This window comes from Ambystoma mexicanum, chromosome 5p (assembly GCF_040938575.1).
Source record: "Ambystoma mexicanum isolate Mex_15411 chromosome 5p, UKY_AmexF1_1, whole genome shotgun sequence".
NCBI lineage: Eukaryota > Metazoa > Chordata > Amphibia > Caudata > Ambystomatidae > Ambystoma > Ambystoma mexicanum.
This window is the reverse complement of record NC_090930.1, coordinates 1,333,906,493-1,333,926,793: the sequence shown is the minus strand read 5'-3', so window position 1 is coordinate 1,333,926,793 and position 20,301 is coordinate 1,333,906,493. Positions and strand designations below refer to the sequence as shown.

Below are 20,301 nucleotides of genomic sequence, written 5' to 3'. Positions count from 1 at the left end.
AGGGGGATGCAGTTTCAAAGTCCACTATTTCTAGATGGATTGTTCAATGCATCACTCTCTGCTATACTCTTGCTAAGAGAGAACTGCCCTTTAGGCCAAGAGCACATTCTACTCGAGGCACGGGGGCGTCCATAGCATTCATTGCAAATGTTCCCCTTGAGTCCATCTGCAAAGCGGCTACCTGGAGTTCTGTGCACACCTTTACAAAACACTACGGTCTAGATGCACACTCTAGATCTGACTCCCAGGTGGGACAGGCAGTATTAAGACATCTTTTCTCTACTGTTCCTTCTCATAACCCACCGCCAACTCCGGGTACTGCTCGCTAGTCTATGCACAGCATGTGATTCTAAGCAGATTAACAAACATCAGAAGACAATGCATTACTTACCGTAAAAGCATTTCTGATGGTTGTATCTGCTTAGATTCACATGCGCCCACCCTTCCTCCCCGCTTGGATGGAAGGAACATATACATCCTTTTTCTATATTTCTCTCTTTTCTGTACTCACTCACGTCTAGAAGGCTCCCTCAGGGCAGAAAAATTCAAACAGAGGGACCTCGACGCGTGAGGGATTGTGGGTACAACACACGTCACTATAGGGATAGTGTTACAGACACGCCTTGTCGACGTCCCCTTTTCGACTACGAAAAACAAAATGCAATACTCCGCAGTGACCACTGGATGTCGGACCTATGCACAGCATGTGAATCTAAGCAGATACAACCATCAGAAATGCTTTTACGGTAAGTAATGCATTGTCATTCATGAGCATGTGAATCCATGCCAGACCCCATGCTGGAGAAGGAACAAGTTACTTACCTGTAACTGTTGTTCTCCAGCATGGGTCTGGCATGGATTCACATGCGAACCCTCCCGCCTACCCCTATGCGGCTCTTCACTTGGTCATACTGCCACCTCACGTGCTACCAAATCTGAGGATGGATGCCAGGGGCGGGGCTTAGGGAGAGGGAAGTCATTGGCTGGGGGCAGTATGACCCAGAGACCAGTGATCGGTTACTACTGAGAAAGACAGATCAGAAACGAAACTGATACTGATTTTTTCTATACCGAGGATTCCCGGTCTGACGACGGGGAATATTCATGAGCATGTGAATCCATGACAGACCTTTGCTGGAGAACAACAGTTACAGGTAAGTAACTTGTTCCATCCTTGACATTTCTGAAGGAGAAGAGGGGCACTGTGCATTGTGTCTGAAGGGGCTGGCGAAATGGTTAACTATAGAACATGCTCAGTGTTCCTGGAAAAAGACCATTGATGGAGGAACCGCACCGGCCTATAATTGCCAAATTTTTGGTATAGGGATGCGGTGCTCCAGGATGTCGGGCAGTACTTTGCATATATGGTCGATGGTTCCAGAATCCTCATGTTTCGGACTTCACACAACGGCAGCCAAAATCTAACAATTGGACAGGAGGAAACTGAGAGAACTAAACGTAAAGTATGAGGTTTTAATAAAATTAAAATGTTTATTAACAACATAAAGCCATGACATCAATTAAAAATGACACTGATTTATGAACGTACTAAGGCTCCATCCCCTTTATCCCCACCCTCCAGTTGCCACATGTACAACGAATAGAAGTATAAGGGTAATTTGCAGGACTAGTCTACATGCAGTCTGTTAGTTCTAGAGGTACATGTATTTTCCAAATGTGTGACCCTAGATCATAGGGTCTGCTCCAGAGTGGTGGCGGTCTTCTTGGAACAGCTTGTGAAGCATTGCCCTCCAGGAGTCAATGTCTGTACTTTTTTCTCCCTGGTCCGGGCATGCTGCTGACTGCCATACCATAGTCTCTGCTAGTGTCCATTTTTTTCATGTCTGTCCACCATTGTCTGGCGTCAGGGCCAGTTTGATTTTTCCACTTCATTGCTATTCTGCACTTGGCCAATGCATACCCTAGGTCTTTAAGTTTACTACCATGTTTTAGATTCTTGGGCCTAAGAAAAACTCCCAGCAGACAAAGGGAGAGCACGTTCAACACCACATCTGCCTTTGTCAATAATCGTGCCACCTCTTTCCAATAAAGCGCCACCTTTGGGCATGCCCAAAACATATGAACCATATCCGCATCAACAAATTGACATTTCGGGCAACTTTGTTGTGAATTTTCTGATAAACCTCGACATTCTCTTGGGGGTCAGCTATGCTAAATGGGTCACATACAGCTGTAGCAACTGTAATTTTGCATTTCTTGACACCTGTTTGATACAATAGCACCCTCTCCCACACTGCTTCCTTAAAGGACTCCTGCAGATCCCTTTCCCAGCTTAGTTTAGTGTTTGTAGACCTGTCAGGCTGTTGGCTCATAATTAGTTCATAGATCCTAGACACTGCATGTCCCCCTTTCGATATATCATGCATTGTTTCAATCCCCACCATTTCCTGCAGCTCCTCTGCTCTAGAGGACCACCTAAGGTTTAGGCTATTCAGGAGGGAAGCGTGTGTTAGGTGTTGACCTTTGTGTAAGCCTGTTTCAGCAGCCATCATGCTAAACTCCTGGGGTTTCCTGTCTTCATGGAGGTCCCCAACTGTAGCCAAACCCGTGGGCTCCCAGTGTTTTTGCACCCTCAACCACTGCTACCGGCTATCTGCATTCAGTGCTACCAGGGGACCTGAGGCGAGAATGGTATAGCTATACCCATTGTCTTGCAGGCTCTATGCCACATACTTTTTCCTAACTTGAGTAGGAGGGGAGGATTATTTAGACACACATCTTGTATCCAGACCACCTCCTTCATGAAGAATGGGATGCACGCCGGCTGCAGCAAGGGAGAGTCTTGGGTCGGTGTTTCCGACAGCCATCCCACCACAAATTGCAGCTGGCTTGCAACATAGTACATTTCAAAGTTGCAGACCCGTTACCTCCCTGGTCGTACGTCCCCTGCAGTGTAGTCAAGGCCAGTCTGCACTTACAAAGTATTCAAGATTAGTATATCTTTCTGTCCTTGATCGACGCCGTGCCTCGCCGAGGTGAAGACTTCAAGGAAAGGACAAGCTGACCGTCGGACGGAGATCTCGACGGCACCACCCGGCCTCAGAAGGCCCATCGGGCCTCAGCCTTACAGTAGGGAGAGTAGGGGGTGTTCCTAACGCCATATGTTTTCCCACCCCTTCCCTGAGTCGCCCAGCAGCCTGCCACAATTATGGAGCGCACTTCTTTTAAATTCTGCCCGTCTTGCAATAAGAAATACACGTGGGTCAACAAGCACAGGGTGTGTAACCTTTGCTTGCATCGGGACCACGACGAGGCTCATTGTCGGGCCTGTAAGCTGCTCCGACCCAAGACCCTCAAGGATAGACGGACAAAAAGTTGGGCCCATCACGCCCTGCAGGCAGAGGCCGCCATGGACGTCGAAGGGGCATCCAGCGACGGCAGCGATGCCGTCCTCTCAGACGGCAAGGGTGACGGGGGAATCTCAACGTTCCCCAGTGGCAGCCCCCGACCCTAGCAGACAGGCCGGCGGTCCTGTTATGGGGATGACACCCGGCGGCAAGGGCACCACACTAAGCACACAACCCACGGCGATGTGAATGTAGTCACACGCCGAGAGTCAACGGCGAAGGGCAGATCCTCGGATTCACGGTCCTCTGAACGCCCCGAGCGGCCGCCTCATGACAAGCCCACTAAGACAAAAGATGCTGGACTCAAAACTCCCTCGCCCGGCCTCGTAACGTCGAAGGATGTCGCTTAAGCCGTTCCCGTAGTCGAGACTCAACCTACACCCAGGGAGAAGCCCAGAGGTCAAGATTGTCCCGTTCTGTCGAAAAACATGTCCCCAAGGCCCCTACTACGGTCCCTAGCTCTAGAATGTCTTCTTCCACAAGCAAAGATTATAAAGACAAACACAAATCCAATTCCTCTCATAAGGACACAGGGGATAAGAGGGACAAGTCTAGGGAACAGCCAACTACCCCACAGGAACCTGATAGTATTCCTGTACAGGACATTACAGATGAGCCTGATCCTACACATCAGACTGACCCTATTTCTTTGGAAGAGGAGGAGTTATATAGTGGGTTACCTACCCCCTCTAACCCTACGCCTGCCTCTACCTACCCAGGAATTATCCCAGTTCAGCTAACAGGTCTGCCCAGGATATAGATAGGGTTATGAGGCGCATGACCTTTCTAGAAAAAAAAATTTGAAGAGCACCCACAGGCTCTTCAAAGTCTGGCAAACACGCCTCCCACTACCCAGGCATCAAGCTCAAAGACAACACCTGTGCCCACTCAGTCAAGTTTGTCTACTCAGCCATCAGGGAAAAGATCACACCCCCCCTACTGGTACTGTATGATGAACCAGCCCACAAGACACCTCGCCTCTCCTCTGACCTTTACAGCCTAGATGCAGGAGATGATGAATACATAGACGAGGATAACCCTTATTATGAGGACGTCTGGATTGACAACGTCAATAGAGGGGACGATCAGGATGACACCGAGTCAGTAGTCTTTGCCATGGACTCTCGGGTCCCGCAAGACCCTACCTTACCCGATTCCCCGGTGGACAACCAGCCCCTTTTCAATTACCTGCTTCTCAGGGCGGCTGAACATTTTGGGATTGAAACACAAGAAATCCAACAAGATAATGATTTTGCAGAAAACATCTTGGGGATGGGGTGTGGGGGAGGAGGGAGGGGGAGGATAAGAAACCGGCTATTCAGTTTATCCCCTTACTCAAGTCAGTACAGAGAAGGATTCAACCTTCTCTAGAGATGCCTAATCAGACCATGGTGGCAAACCCTAGGATCGAAAAACTTTTCCGACCAGCGCCTTCCGACCCTTCATATATAAGGGGTCTACTTAAACCAGACTCTCTGGTAGTTACCACTACCCGCAAGAGAGCGGGTACCCACTTGCCCTCCTCCGAAGCTCCTCCGGACAAGGAGAGTAAAACACTTTATACTATGAGAAGGAAAATGGCATCTTCGGCGGCGTACCAAGGAAGGATTGCTAATAACTCCACCTTACTAGCAAGCTACGACTGCACTATGAATGAAGTTACTGACCTTGCAGAATCAGCGCCAGAACCACTTAAATCCAAGCTCTCCCTTGTGGCTGCCAAAGGCAGAGCAACAGCAGGCGTCCTGCTAAAGAACAACTTCAACGCAGCGGCTAACGCTGGACACGTTATTGCTGAGGCCACCATCCTGAAACATCACGCCTGGCTTAGACAGTCTGGATTTAAACTAGAGGCACAGGCTACCCTACTCAACATGCCTGTTGAGCCTAATATTTTGTTTGGAAAGGCAGTTGAGGACGCTCTGAAGTCCATCAAGGAAGAATATGAAACACTTAAATCCCTTGCCCAACAAACAAGCAAGAGGGGTGGCAATAATTTTCGGCGTTTTTGTGGCCAAAACGCGCAAAGAGGCACCGGATACAGTCAGAGCCAAAGTTCCTCGTGGAACAATAGCCAACAGGCGTCCCAGGGTTACCCCAGGGGTCAGCGCAGGGGTGGCGGAAAAGGGAGAGGCTCCCCCATCAGAGGTGGAGGAACACCCCCCAAACAATGACGCCCTGCTACACGTCCCCTCCCATGCCTCCTCAGTCGGGGGAGGAGGTTACTGCATAGAACTCCAATGATACCATCAACCCTCCCCCCGCACCAGAAGAAACCATCACAGGGGGAACAAGTCATCCTGGTAGAGGCGGTCAAGGCTCTACTCCTCAAAGACGCCATCGAAGTTGTGCCGTACAATGAGGCAAACAAGGATATTTATTCAACATACGTCCTTGTTCCAAAGATCGATCTAACCATGCGCCCGGTACTAGACCTGCGCCCTGAAAACAAGTTTGTCAAACCACAAATATTTTGCATGACTACGCTACAAGAAGTGATCCCTCTGTTAAAACGGGGGGATTACATGGCATATTTTTATATTTCAATGTTCCCAGCGCACAGAAGATTCTTGCGATTCAAAGTAGCAGACCAGCACTACCAGTGCAAGGTGCTGCCCTTCGGGATAGCCTTGGCTCCAAGGGTGTTCACCAAGATACTGGCGGTGGTGACAGCGCACCTACGCAGGAAGTCCATCCCAGTGTACCCTTACCTGGACGACTGGCTGATCACGGGAGAAACCTACCAACTTTGCAAGCTAAACACGCAAAGAACAATAGACCTTCTCTTCCAATTGGGCTTCTCAATAAATGAGAAAAGGTCAACTCTGGTACCAAACAGATCAAAACAGTTCCTAGGAGCTGTATTAGATACGAACACAGGCTTAGCTTCCCATCCATGGAAAGAGAAGAAAACATGATTCGGCAAATACCCCAGTATCAATCAGGTCTCCGGATAAGCGTACTCAAAGCAATGCGTCTGCTAGGTATGATGGCATTGTGCATTTACCTGGTCCCACACGCGCGCCTGCGACCAATGCAGGAATGGTTGGAGAAACAATGGTCTCAGGCAAGTGGTCAGTGGGACGATCTAGTGATTGTTTCGCCTACACTGGTTCAGAACTTACGCTGGTGGTCAAGGGAAAATCTGCTCAAGGGGAAACCCTTCCACAAACCGGAAGCACAAGCGATCGTCACAACAGACGCATCACTCTCCGGGTGGGAGGCCACTACCTTCACCACACAGCACCCGGCCTGTGGTCACAAGTGACTGCACAGAGACAAATAATCTACTGGAGCTATTGGCAGTTTTCAAGGCACTACAAGACTTCGAAAACCACCTGACAAACCAGTCGGTACAAGTCCTACCGGACAACACCACTGCAATGTTCTATGTCAACAAGCAGGTAGGTACACACTCTCCAAATCTGTCCAAACTGGCTCGGAAAATATGGAAGTGGGCACTCAGACGAGGGATGTCCCTGTCCTCCCAACATGTTCCAGGGGTACTCAACACTTTAACGGTCTTTCTCAGCAGAGATCCTCTGCCAGAATAATATGAGTTGCAACTACACACAGGCGTGGTAGACCACATTTTCTCTCTTTGGGGCTACCCCTCTCTAGACTTTTTCGCTACAAGAGAAAACAAGCAATGCCCAGACTTCGCCTACAGGTTCTCCCAACCAGACTCCAAGGGGAACGCCCTATGGATGAGCTGGTCAGGGAAATTTGCTTACGCTTTTCCCCCGACTCGATTAATCAGCAGAATAGTGAACAAGCTACACAGGGAATCAGATGACACTCATCCTGGTTGCTCCGATGTGGGCGAGACAACTGTGGTATCCACATCTGCGCAAGCTGGCGATTTGCGATCCCATTAAACTCCCAGGTCAACCTGTTAACTCAACATGGGGGGACAGCGATCCACCCACAACCTCACTCTCCGAACTTAGCAGCATGGCTCCTGAAGTCATAGAGTTCGGACACCTCAATCTTCCACAGCGGTGTATGGATATCCTAAAAGAAGCACAGAAACCAAACACCAGACACAGTTATTCCCTCAAGTGGAAGAGATTCGTCATTTGGTGCCAATCAAAACAGATCAATCCAATCGAATGTACTCCATCACACATTCTAACATACATGCTCCACTTGTTGGATTCATGGTTGGTCTTTACTTCTTTAAGAGTCCACCTAGCAGCTTTATCAGTCTACACCAACTCTCAAGGTAACGTTTCTTGGTGGAAAGTGCCAGTCATTAAAGCATTCATGGAGGGAGTAAAGAGACTGCACCCTCCAATCTCTAATCCCCCGCCAGGCTGGGATCTCAGTGCTAGCAAAACTCATGGGCCCTCCCTTCGAGGCTTTGCATCAAGCTACTTTTAAACACATTACCTATAAAACTGCTTTCTTGTTGGCTATCACTTCCATAAGAAGAGTCAGCTAACTCCAAGCCTTGTCAGTGCAGGACCCTTTATCATCCATAAAGACAAATTGGTTTTACGGACTCACCCTAGGTTCTACTCTAAATTCATTTCCAAGTTCCACTTAAACCAATCAATCAAGCTTCTGGCCTTCTTTCAGAAGCCAACTAGCTCAGCTGAGGTCAAACTCCACACACTAGATGTGAGGGGGGCGGTTCTCTACTACATAGATAAAACCAAACCGCTTAGGAAGACTGATCAACTGTTTGTCTCCATAGCTACAGGCAGACAAGGAGAGTGCGTTTCCAAGAGAGCCATCTCCAAATGGATAGTCAAATGTATACAATTATGTTATTCATTATCAAACAAGACTGTGCCTCCTACACCAAGAGCCCACTCCACACGGGGCACTGGGTCTACTTTAGCTTTTATTGCAAACGTCCCCTTAGACAGCATTTGCAAAGCAGCTACATAAATCTCAGTTCACACCTTCACTGCATTGACACACATTCCAAGGCAGATACACAGGTGGGACAAGCGGTTCTAAAACCTCTATTTGCCGCTACTCCTTCTCACAACCCACCACCTTCTCATAACACTGCTCGCTAATCTATGCATAGCATGTGATCTAAGCAGATTACACAAGCATCAGAAGGAATACATTACTCACCGTAATCGTATTTCTGGTGCTTGTATCTGCCTAGATTCAAATGTGCCCACCCTTCCTCCCCTGAGAGAAGGTGCATAGATGTTCTATGAGCTTTCTGTATACATCTGCTTGGTAACTCTGTGCTCACGCTACTCCTCATGCGCGTGAGGGATCATGGGTATAGGGGACGTCACACTAGGGATAGTATTACTGGCACGCCCTATTCGACGTCCATTTTCGAGTTTCAAAAACAACTGTAATACTCTGCAGCTTCCACTAGATGTCGGCCTATGCATAGCATGTGAATCTAAGCAGATACAAGCACCAGAAATACGATTACGGTGAGCAATGTATTCCATAAAGTATCGAGCTGTTTGAAGAAGCTCTTGGGTATGTGGAATGGAATGTTAGAGAAACAGTGGAGAAGCCTCGGGAGCGCTACCATCTTCAAAAGTGCTGCCCAGCCCATCAATGAAAGGGGGAGTTGTGCCCAGTTCATAGATTTAGATAGCCCGTCAACCACTACCAATGTGTTGTGTACATGTTAATCTATGGGGTCATGATCTACCTCTACTCCCCTGTAGCGGATCTTGTCCCTTGCCCACGTGATCGGAAGCACCGCCAGCCATCTAGCAGATTTACGCTCCTATCCTGCTAACGGAAACAGACTTGACTTCTGTGTGCTCACTTTTGTACCGGAGAGTTCTGCATAGCGTTCCAACACTTCCAGTATGTATTCTAAATTGATCTTCGGCTGATGTAGGTATAGCAGAATGTCGTCAGCATATAGGTACACCAGGTGCCACTTTCCTTGCACATTAATTCCTGCTTCTTTAAATTCCTTCCGGGGGTATGCAGCTAGTGGCTCTAACGCCAGGATGGATAGCATACGCAACCAGGGACATCCGTGTCTTGTGCCTTTCTTAATAACCCATTGTTCGAGGGGATTGGGTCCTCCGACGTATTCCATATCTATGACAATAATCACCACAGCTGTGCTGCTTTGGAAAATCTTTCGACTCCTGCACCGATGACGTCATTGCGCCGTCCTCGAGGACCTCCTCCCACGGCCGACGTCACCAGATGTTATAAGTAGGACGCACGACGCCCGTAGCCTCAGTTCTGTTTTTCCACGAACATGTTCGCTTCTGAGATCTCGGCGCGCCTCGACTCTTTGGAGTTTCGGTTCTTTCGGTTCTTCGAACCTGTTTGTTTGTGAAGTATTGTCGGGATGTCTTCCTCTTCTTCCACCCCGCGTCCGGGCTTCAAGAAGTGTGGGGACTGCGGGTCCAAGATGTCGATGACGGATTCGCACAACGCCTGCCTCTGGTGCCTCGGGGAGGCCCACGACATGGATGATTGTGTCGACTGCCTGTCGCTTGCGTCCACGGCCTTGCGGGAACGTAAGAAAAAGCTGTTGGTTGGTAAGGTGCCCAAGCCCCGGAAGGCGAGGTCCACTGGGCTTTCGACGAACGATTCGAGGGGCGACTCTCCGCATCGTAGTCATAAGACTAGGGGGTCTCGGTCCCGGAGTGGGGCCCGCCACTCCTCTGCCTGTTCGAGGCACCGCCGGAAGCACCGTCATCGATCGCCTTCCCCATCCTCATCCGAGGACTCCACCCGTCTGCGGGTTTCTTATCCCACCAAACGTTCCTCTCCGGAGGAATGGGCTTCCTTCGGGAATAAAATGTTGGCGATTCTTGAATCGCAGGGCTCCGGTCCGTCCGCGCCTCCGCGAGGGGTCGGTCGTGACCGTACTAGAGACACCGCTCGTACGCCTTCGGGCTCGGGTGGTCAGCACGATTCGGAGGAGAGGTCCCGCTCGGACAAGGGGAATCGTTCTAGTCATGCCCATTCCAGGTCCTGGTCCTCGACGCGCTCGAGCCCGTGTACACCTGTGAAGTCTTCAAAGAAGACGTTGACGCCGGTGGGGCCAAGATCGTTGACGGACTCTCTCGAGGCTCTGCCTCCGAGGAAGTCGTCGACGCCATCAGCACCCAGGCTGTCGAAGGACACGCTCGGGGCTCCGCCCTCGAGGCCTATGTCGAAGCCGTCGATGCTGTCGGCGCCGCGCTCGACGTCGACGCCGTTTCACTCCACGCCTTTCGAGGCTGTGGTGTCGGAGGTACCCCGTGGCATGGAGGAACCCCCTAGAAAGGCTCTGGCCAAGGCAAAACATGTCTTTCTCCCTTATTCAATACCCACTTTCCAGCCTATGGAGTATATTTCCGAGGTGAAAGAGGGTTCTGAAGATGGGTTGGTTCCGGATACTGTACCAGATGAGATTCTTTCTGGTCATAGCCAGATTGAGGACCTGCGTCAGTCACTGCATGACGCCAGTGGTCTGGACACCTCTCCAGAGGTGGAGTTCTGTAGGCCTGAGCCTGGCACCCATGCCGAGTCATCGTACCAGCGCCTTATGTCGAGGGTCACAGACTACTTGGGGTGGTCGGCGCCCCCAGTTGATTTTGTGCAGGATGACCTGACGGATATCCTCGACCACGGTCCACCCACTGACCCGGTACTGCCATTCCATATGGCTCTGCAAAGAAGGGTGGCAGCGGCTTGGACTGCTCCGGAGAGTCTCCCGGCAGTGGGCAAGTCTTTGCCGCGAAAATACAGCCCAGCCAGTAGTGACCCCTGCTACTTGACCACGCACCCCACTCCAGAGAGTTTGGTGGTGCCGGCGGCTACAGCCCCAGCAAAGCAGGCGTCGTATCCTACCATCCCTGGACGACAAGCGTTTTGATGGCTGGGCGAAGAAAGTGTTTTCTTCAGGGGGTATGGCTCTTCAGGCGGCCAACTCCGTATGTGCCTCGTCACATTTCACGCACTCTGTGGAACTGTATCTCATTAGCGGCTGAACATATTCCCGAAGGGGACGAACGGGATGGTTTTCTTGCTATTATTCAGGATGGCAAGGATGCCATGTGTGAGTCCGTTCAGTCGGGTTTGGACATGGCAGACTTTGTCAGCCGGTCCATGGTGGCGAGCACCGTGATACGCAGGTTTGCGTGGTTGAGGAAGTCGGGGTTTGCTCGTGATGTGCAAGCCAGGCTCCTCAACATGCCCTTTGATGATGAACATCTTTTTGGCAGCAAGGCTGACGAGAGCCTTGAGAGGTTGCAGACCTCCAAAGCTGCAGCGAAGTCGTTGGGCGCTGCAGTCCGCCAACCTCCACCTTTTCGTCCTAGGGGACAGCAGTGGAGGGAAGGTTCCTTTCGTTATTACTCATCCTTTAGTAAAGCGAGAGGAGCTGCAAGTCAAAGGGGCAATCGTAGGAGTGCCAGAGGTGGAAAGCAAGGTACTTGTGGTGCCAAGGCTGCGCGAGCTGTTGCCTCTTTGCCCTCCGGCAACGCCGCAACCACTTCTGCTCAGTCATGAGGCCTATGCTTCGCCGGTTGAGGGAAGGCTGGCGCAGCATCTTGTAGAATGGTGTGCCATTACTTCAGATGTGTGGGTTCTGGAGATCATAGCCCACGGCTACTGTCTTCCTTTCCGGCAGAGGCCTCACGACAATCCACCAGGGAATCTGTCTTTGAAGAGTCCGGATCCGCTCCTTGCGCAGGAAATTCAGTCCCTGCTGGAGAAAGGCGCCATAGAACTGGTGCCTGTAGCGGAGAGGAACAAGGGATGGTATTCCCCTTATCTTTTGATTTCGAAGAAAGACGGGGGATTGAGACCCATCATGGACTTGCGCGGTTTGAACAAACTCCTCAGGAAGGACAAGTTCAAGATGGTTACTCTCTCTCAAGTCCTCTAGGCCCTTCAACTTCAGGACTGGTTGGTGTCTCTCGACCTCAAGGACGCTTATTTTCATGTACCGATCCATCCAAAGCACAAGAAGTACCTGAGGTTCGCGGTTGGCGACTCGCACTTTCAGTTTCGGGTCCTGCCGTTCGGATTGACCTCTGCCCCAAGGGTTTTCACCAAGCTCATGGTAGTGGTGGCAGCGCATCTCAGGAAAGGGGGGATTCACATCTACCCCTACCTGGACGATTGGTTGATCAGGGCGCACTCTCCCGAGCAAGTCCTGGATCATGGTCCGTCACCTGTCACTCCCTCCACAAGCTGGGCTTCTCCCTCATCTTAAAGAAGTCCCACTTGACGCCAACTCAGAGGCTCCAGTACCTCGGAGCAGTGCTCGACAAGTCCCTGCGGCAGTGTTTTCCTCCCCAGGTGAGGGCTCATCACATTCAGCAGATGGTGCACAAGTTCCAACATGCCCAGAATCTCCCTGCGTTCGAGTTCTTGAGATTGCTCGGCCTCATGGCATCCTGCATTCTTCTGGTGCCAGAGGCCAGGTTGCGGATGAGATCTTTGCAATGGGCACTCAAGCTCCAGTGGTCTCAGTCCTCCGGCAGGATGTCGGACCCTGTTCAGGTGCCGTCCTCGGTTGCCCAGGACCTTCTGTGGTGGGCCGTCAAAGGCAATCTGATGAAGGGAGCTCCTTTTTGGCTACCCTGGCCGGAGTTGACGATCGTGACGGACGCATCCCTCACGGGATGGGGAGCTCATGCCAACGAGTTGACAGTCAGCGGTCGTTGGTCTCCGTCGGAGTCCAGACTCCATATCAATCTGTTTGAGGTGAGGGCCGTCAGGCTTGCCCTGAAGGCTTTTCTGCCGACTGTGAGAAGAAAGAATGTCCTGATTCCGACGGACCACACAGTGGCCATGCAATACCTCAACAAAAAGGGGGGGGGGCAGGGTCACTTCCTCTGTGCAGGGAGGCGATGCAGCTCTGGTTCTGGGCCATCCAGCAGGAAATTTCGATCTCGGCAGTTCATCTGGCCGGAGACGAAAACGAGACGGCGGACGCTCTGAGCAGGCAGAGCACGGTCTCTCACGAGTGGGGGCTGGCTCAGGAGATTCTCCTGGAGATCTTTGCCCTTTGGGGGACCCCTCAAGTGGATCTCTTCGCCTCCAGTGTCAACCGGAAGTGCGAAAGGTTCTGCTCGTGGGAATTTCCTCCAAACGGAGCCTTAGGGGACGCGTTTGTGTTGTAGTGGTCCTTCCCGATGCTGTACGCGTTTCCTCCAGTCCCCGTCATTCCGCAAGTGCTGAGGAGGTTATGGAGGTTCGGTTCCCGGATGATCCTCATTGCTCCGGCATGGGCCCGGAGGATGTGGTACCCGGACCTTCTGGACTTGTCCATCTGCCCCCCACGTCGTCTTCCCTACCGAGACGATCTGCTCTCACGGGAGGGGGGGGTTCAGGTTCTCCATCCAGAGGTCAGATCCCTCATCCTTCACGCTTGGCTTCTGAAAGGTTGAGGTATAAGGATTGGGACCTCCCTGAAGACGTGATGGAGGTGTTGCTTTCGGCCATACGGCCGGCAACAAAGTCCCTGTACCGTTGCCGTTGGAGGAAGTTCTGCGAATGGTGTAGGGTTCAGAATGTGGATCCTTTTTCATGTGACATTCCTGTCATTCTGTCTTTTTTGCTTTCTTTGGCCCACAAGGGCCTGCAAGTGGGTACCATTAAAGGTTACCTGGCGGCGCTGTCTATATTTAAGCGCTCGTCTGAGGAGTGTTCTTATTTTAAAATCCCTTTGATTTCGCAGTTTCTGAAAGGGCTCACTAATGTGTTCCCTCCGTCACCTTTCCAGGTGCCCGGTTGGGATCTGAACCTTGTTCTCAAGTTTCTAATGGGTGCTGCCTTTGCATTCTTGTCCTTTGAGACTGTTAACACTTAAAACTGTGTTTTTGGTGGCGGTCACTTCCGCTCGCAGTGTGAGTGAGTTACAGGCACTTTCAGTTAAGCCACCCTTTACTGTGTTTCATAAGGACAGGGTTGTCCTTAGAGTTCGTCCTTCCTTTCTTCCGAAGGTGGTGTCGGAATTTCATTTAAGCCAGAAGGTTATTCTTCTGGCATTTTATCCTCCACATCCTGGTAAGGAATAGGAGAGGCTCCATAGGCTGGATCCTAGGAGAGCTTTAAGCTTCTACATTTCACGCTTGTCCCGGGTCAGAGTGGACGATCAACTCTTTATTGGTTAAGCTGGAAGGCGTTTGGGACGAGCTTTTACTAAACAGACTTTGAATCATCTTGGCAATTTCCGAATGTTACCACTTGGCGGGTAAGGACCCTCCGGTAGGCTTACGGGCCCATTCTACCAGGGGTATGGCTGCCTCTACTGCCCTGCAGAGGGGTGTTCCCATTCGTAACATCTGTTATGCAGCCACCTGGGCTTCGGTCCATACTTTTGTACGTCACTACTCCCTCAATTCTATCCGGGGGCAGGATCTGGCCTTTGGCAAGACGGTCCTTTACTCTGCAATTTGATTGGCCATTCTAAATTTGTATATTCTAAATTATTTTCCCACCTCCTTACGTTGGTACTGCTTTTGGAGTCTGTCATAGATATGGAATACGTCGGAGGACCCAATCCCCTCGAAGAACAAGTTACTCTCTTACCTGGTAACGTTCTTTCGATGGGATGGTCCGGCCACGTATTCCATATCGCTCCCTCTCTGCCTACCCCGCTACAGAATTTCTTATGTGATTGCAGCTTACGTTTCCGCAAGGCTTTCTGTGGTCATACTGGCAGAAGATTGGTGCCACACGTTCTGGGGAAAAAACTACAACTGAGGCTACGGGCGTCGTGCGTCCTACTTATAACATCTGGTGACGTCAGCCGTCGGAGGAGGTCCTCGAGGACGGTGTATCGACGTCATCGATGCAGGACGCAGACGCCGAAAGATCTTCCGAAGCAGCACAGCTGTGCTGATTACTGTGATAGATATGGAATACGTCGTCGCACCATCCCATCCAAAGAACGTTACCAGGTAAGAGACTAACTTGTTCTTCTGAAATATGGCTACCTGTTTTGACCTTGGCTACTGTCTGGCTATACAACAATTGCACCCATTTGATGCAATTGGGGCCTATTCCAAACCTCTTCAATGTGGTTATCAACCAGGGCCACCTAACTGAATCAAATGCTTTGATTGCGTCAAGTGATGCCACTGCGTACTGATCCATGCTGTCCCTAGTATGGTCTGTTATGTGATAAAACCTACACAGGTTGCTTGTAATGCATCTCCTGGTACATACTCTGTCTGGTCTGTGTATATCAATACGGCTAACAAGGGTTTCAACCTATTAGCTAGCAGCACAGTCAGTATCTTCCCATCTTGATTGAGTATTGAAAGCGGCCTATATAATCCAAGATCCTTTTCTGATTTATTAGGCTTGAGGAGGGGTATAATAATAGATTCCCTTAACCTTTTAACTGCCATGGGTTTTCCCCCCAGTGCCAAGGCGTTTTTCGGTGAATTTGGTATTTCGCCATTCAATGCCTTCTAACGTTTTCTGTTTCATTAACCCCTTAAGTGCCAAGGACGAGTATCTCGTCCTTGGCAACAGGGCGGTAATCCCAAGGACGAGATACCTCACCCTTGGCACTTAAGGAGAAGTGTTGCTGAAAGGCATCCCATCCTGAAAGCCTCATTTAACATGGCCAATAGTAGGGGCACAGTTCCGTTACATATTCTTTATAAAATTTGCTTGGTAAGCCATCCTTGCCTAGCGTTTTACCTGTAGGAAGTTCCATAATCGTGGCTACCAGTTCTTCCAGTGTTTAAGGTGCGTCTAATAACTCGGCTGCCTCAGCGACTAAGGTGAGGAGCTCTATTTGTGCTAGGGTTTCCTCAATTTCTGACACGTCTACTGCCGAGTGGTCATAATATAGGGATTTATAATATTCCATGAAACTATCATTTATCTCGGCTGTGTCCCTTTGGTATAACCAGGCGAGCAGCTTACCCGGCTTGTCCCCTTCGGCGTGTTATTTCTCCACATATTTTGAGTATCTTAACTTACCCAGCCTGTCCCAGTGCGTTATACATTCATGTTTCAACCTATCAACCTGTTTGATTCTGTATTGTAGATGTCATGATGCCTACCTCCAAGGAGCCAGGTCCAACCCAGCAACCCCAGAGGCAGGCATCATTTCCCCCAGGGAAGTGCCAGCGGGCCCAAGCTGGGGCCCTTTGGACACAGTCCTGGCACCTTAGGCGCTAGGCTCATGTTGGACCCCTGTCCTGGCGCCTTAGGCGCCAGGCTCATAAAGCTAGACATGTGTTCAAGTGTTTTAATGTGCACTTACCTGATGCAGACTATGCTGCTACATCCAGACCCTCTTGAGGCCTGAATGGAACTACTTTACCTGTGGACCTACTTTCCCTTGGGTGTGGTCGGGGAAGGATACATACCTGATCGGTGGAAGGATACATACCTGGAACTTCTTCCAAAGCTATTTAAACCACACCCGATCAGCAACTCACGCTTCGCGTTGTTCTGCTCCTTGCAGCTGGACGCTCACTGTGTCAGCTCCTGCATCTGGACTTCAGCCACGCCTGTCAGCATCCTGGGTCACCTGCTAAGAGAGAATTGGAGAGAAAGAAGACCTTACCTGCTAAAGCTGCACCACAGAGACTTCACACCGACGATCCTGAAAGGGAAGACATCATTTTAAAAGCATTTCGCTTCGATCGCTGCAGCGCTGCATTTCACTCACCTTTCCTGGGCACCTCCATCTTCAGCAGCGATCATCCGGATCCGCAGCCACTTCCCAGAGCCTAGAGAGAAAAAGACAAGAACACAAGGTGAGAGAAGGAAGGGAATAGGAAAAGCTCAGTTTCCTTCTAAGACTTACCTGTTGGGTCATTCCCATTTCATTTTGGGTCCTGCCGCTTCCTGGCATTCGGGACCCCGGCCCCTATGGGGAAAAAAGACAAAGACATTGAATGAGTGAATGCAAAGACATTACCCGAACGCTCATCCAGAACTTACCTGTCATTTACTGGAACTGCACGTTTCACTTTGGGTCGGCGCCATATCTCCGGCATTCCGAACCCCGGCCCCTAAGGGGAAAAAAGACATAAGCGATTAGCGCTTGCTGCAATAAGACAATGAACATTATTATAAGGCTTGAACTTTTGAACTTGCTACAGAACTCTTACAGCGCCTTACCTGAATAGTCAAGCTTATTTGAACTCCCATCAAACCTCAATCCAGTGAAGTAACTGGGTTTCAACGCGCCCCTGCATCAGAAGCAGGATGGAGAACTCATCCTTCCAGACCCTAAGGTGAGACTTCACGGGGAATCGAGGAAGGGTATCGTGGAGGGCTGGAAGGGAGTGGGAGGCTTGAGCATTATTCCGTCAGTAGGTAATACTCCCTTTTCACGCACAGGGGAATATTTCTGCGAGCCAGTGAGTCCATCTTCAGAGTCCTGCGCTTCACCATAGAAGAAGCATCAGCACTCGAAGCCAGACCTGCGCCTCCGTGGGAATCAGGTGAGCGTGACAGTAGACTCCTGTCTCTCCCTCCAATCTTTCTTCTACCTCCAGTGCTTCTTCATTTTTCAACAACTCCTTTGTTATTTTGCCGCCTGTATCCCACCTATCTTTGATATAGCCACTCCTCTTATCACCACTTTAAAGGCCTCTCATAATGTCCCAGCCATTTCAACATTGCCAGTGTTGTGTAGGAAGTAATCTACAATGCCCTCCCGAAACTGTTCTCTGAATGCATTGTCTCTCAGGGCCTCGCCCCGCAACCTCCATGTCGTCATACAAGTTCTTATCGGTACTACCTTCCACGTGATCAGCAGTGGAGCATGATCTGCGAACACTCTCGCTTTGTAATCCACTTGCAGAATTTCACCAATTGTCTCCATCCCTATGAACACATAATCTTATCTTGTGTGCAAATCTTGGGGCGCTTCGTAATGCGAGTATCCTCGAGTTTGCGGGTGGCGCTACACCATACATCCACCAATCAAAGGCTTCTACTAATGCATTGAGTGCTTTAGCTGGGGGGGGGGGGGGCTGGGTACATGAATTTAGAGTCAGACCCGTCAAGTTTGGGATCTCTTGTGCAATTGAAATCTCCCTCCCAGATCATAGTACGTTGCCTATATGGGCCCAATACAGGTTCTAGAATGCGGAAAACCCTACCTGGATTGCAGTTCGGGGCATAAGTATTCAAAAAGCATATCTCCCTTTTCTCTAAGAAGCCATGCACCAATGCCATCCTGCCCTCTTTGTCTGTTGCTGTTTGGAGGATTCAGAAGGGCACTGACGGGGCAATCCATATGAGTACCCCTCTGGCATAAGCTGAATAAGGCGACCCTATTGTGCTGCCATTCTATTTAGAAGTGAGGACGCTGTTTTTCTGGCGTCCGGTGCTTTTCCTGTAATAAGGCAACTTCCACCTTCTGTTAGCGTAAGTAAGTCATTACACAGTTTCTCTTAATATAATTATTTAGGCCCCTGATCTTCCAAGTGATTACTTTAAGGTCCCCTGCCATTTGTCGGAAACTTTGTGAACATCCTGCAACTGCTTCTTGTGTCTACAGCATATCTCATGACTTTGACAGCTAACTTCCAACCGTTCCCCCATACCGCAACTTCCCTTACCCTCTCCCAACTCCCCCCACCCTCACTTCCCCGTAACTTCCCACCAATTGCCCAGCCATGTTTCCCATGCTCAGGCATCCCCACTTTTCATTTCCACACCGACCAAACCTGTCCACCTCCAGTGTCAGTCGTGCAGCATGCAGATACACACAGTGGTATCCGAAACTAACTAAATTGTAGGTAGAGGTACATTTTCTTCTATGCTCCATGCCGTGACGACAGAGGGTATGCAGTGTTAATTCCTGCATTCCTTAACACCGTAGGCCAAGAGTTCTTCTATTAGTTTGCATCGTAGCCCAAATTGAGGTACTGGGCGCCATGTCGTGCTGATCTATGTCAGTACTGACTTGGGGGCCTTGTATTATTTCCAAGCAGCTTCATCCATTACTACTTCTGCTCTTGATGGCAGATGCTCTCCATCCATCCACTTGTGGGTGTCTTCTGGGGAGTCAAAAAAAGTGTGCATTTGTATATTATCTTAAGTCTAGCGGGGTACAGCAACATCTATTTCAGAGTGGACTTTCGTAGTCTTTGCTTGACAGAGGCAAATTGCATCCTGGATTTTTGTACCTGGAGGGTATAATCTGGGTACGCTGTGATTTTTGCTGTTGCTCGTAGTATCATGCCACCCGTTCTACAGAAGTCTAGGATTCTTTCCCTTTCTTTGTAATTCAGGATCTTTGCAATAATGGGACACAGTGCAGCCCCCGGTGGAGGCCTACGAGTCGGGGATCCATGTGCTCGCTCCACTGTGAACCCGTGCGCTAGGTTCCCCGGGCCCACTCCTTACAGTAACTTGTTCTTTGAATGGATTGTGTCCTCCCACGTATTCCTCATTTTATGATATTTGTATCCTGCCAGCTTCGTTGCTTCTGAAAAAAAAATTCTTGGCAGAGGGCACTGGGCACAAGGTCGTGGGGGCGATGCCCCTCAACGGGCTCCATACCGTGTCGACGTCACCATCAGTATAAATAGCTTGTGCCGCGCCCGTTAGCTTCAGTTCCGTCTTTCCGATTGCTTTGCTCTCGAGAACGGCGCGCTTCGAAATGTTCTTCAGAAAATGTTGTCTTTTTCCACCCCTTCTACTCCCAAGACGGGGTTCAAAAAATGTATCGACTGCGGATCGGAGATGTCGATTGCAGATCCTCACCGCGTTTGTATTTGGTGCCTAGGTTCAGACCATCGAACCGGTGACTGTGGCTCCTGTCAGTCGATGACTACGAAGGTCCTTCGTGAGAGGAAAGGTAAACTGGCGGTGGGGCGGGAAGCTTCCAAGGCCGCCTCAAAGGCCTTGTCAAAAAGACATTAGAATTTGAGCGATTCGAAAGAATTGGATTGTCGTAAACATTCTATGAGGTCTCGATCACGCAGTAGGTCGAGACGCTCTTCATCTTCCTCTTCAAAAAGGTTTAGGAGGAGACTTGGATCTCCCTCTT

At 50.1% G+C, this 20,301-nt stretch overlaps 1 protein-coding gene across 3 annotated transcripts in view; it reads left to right on the top strand.

Annotated features, from left to right (window-relative positions):
- FASTKD3 (FAST kinase domains 3) overlaps positions 1-20,301 on the top strand; it is a 661,001-nt gene that overhangs the window by 519,753 nt on the left and 120,947 nt on the right. The window lies entirely within an intron of this gene.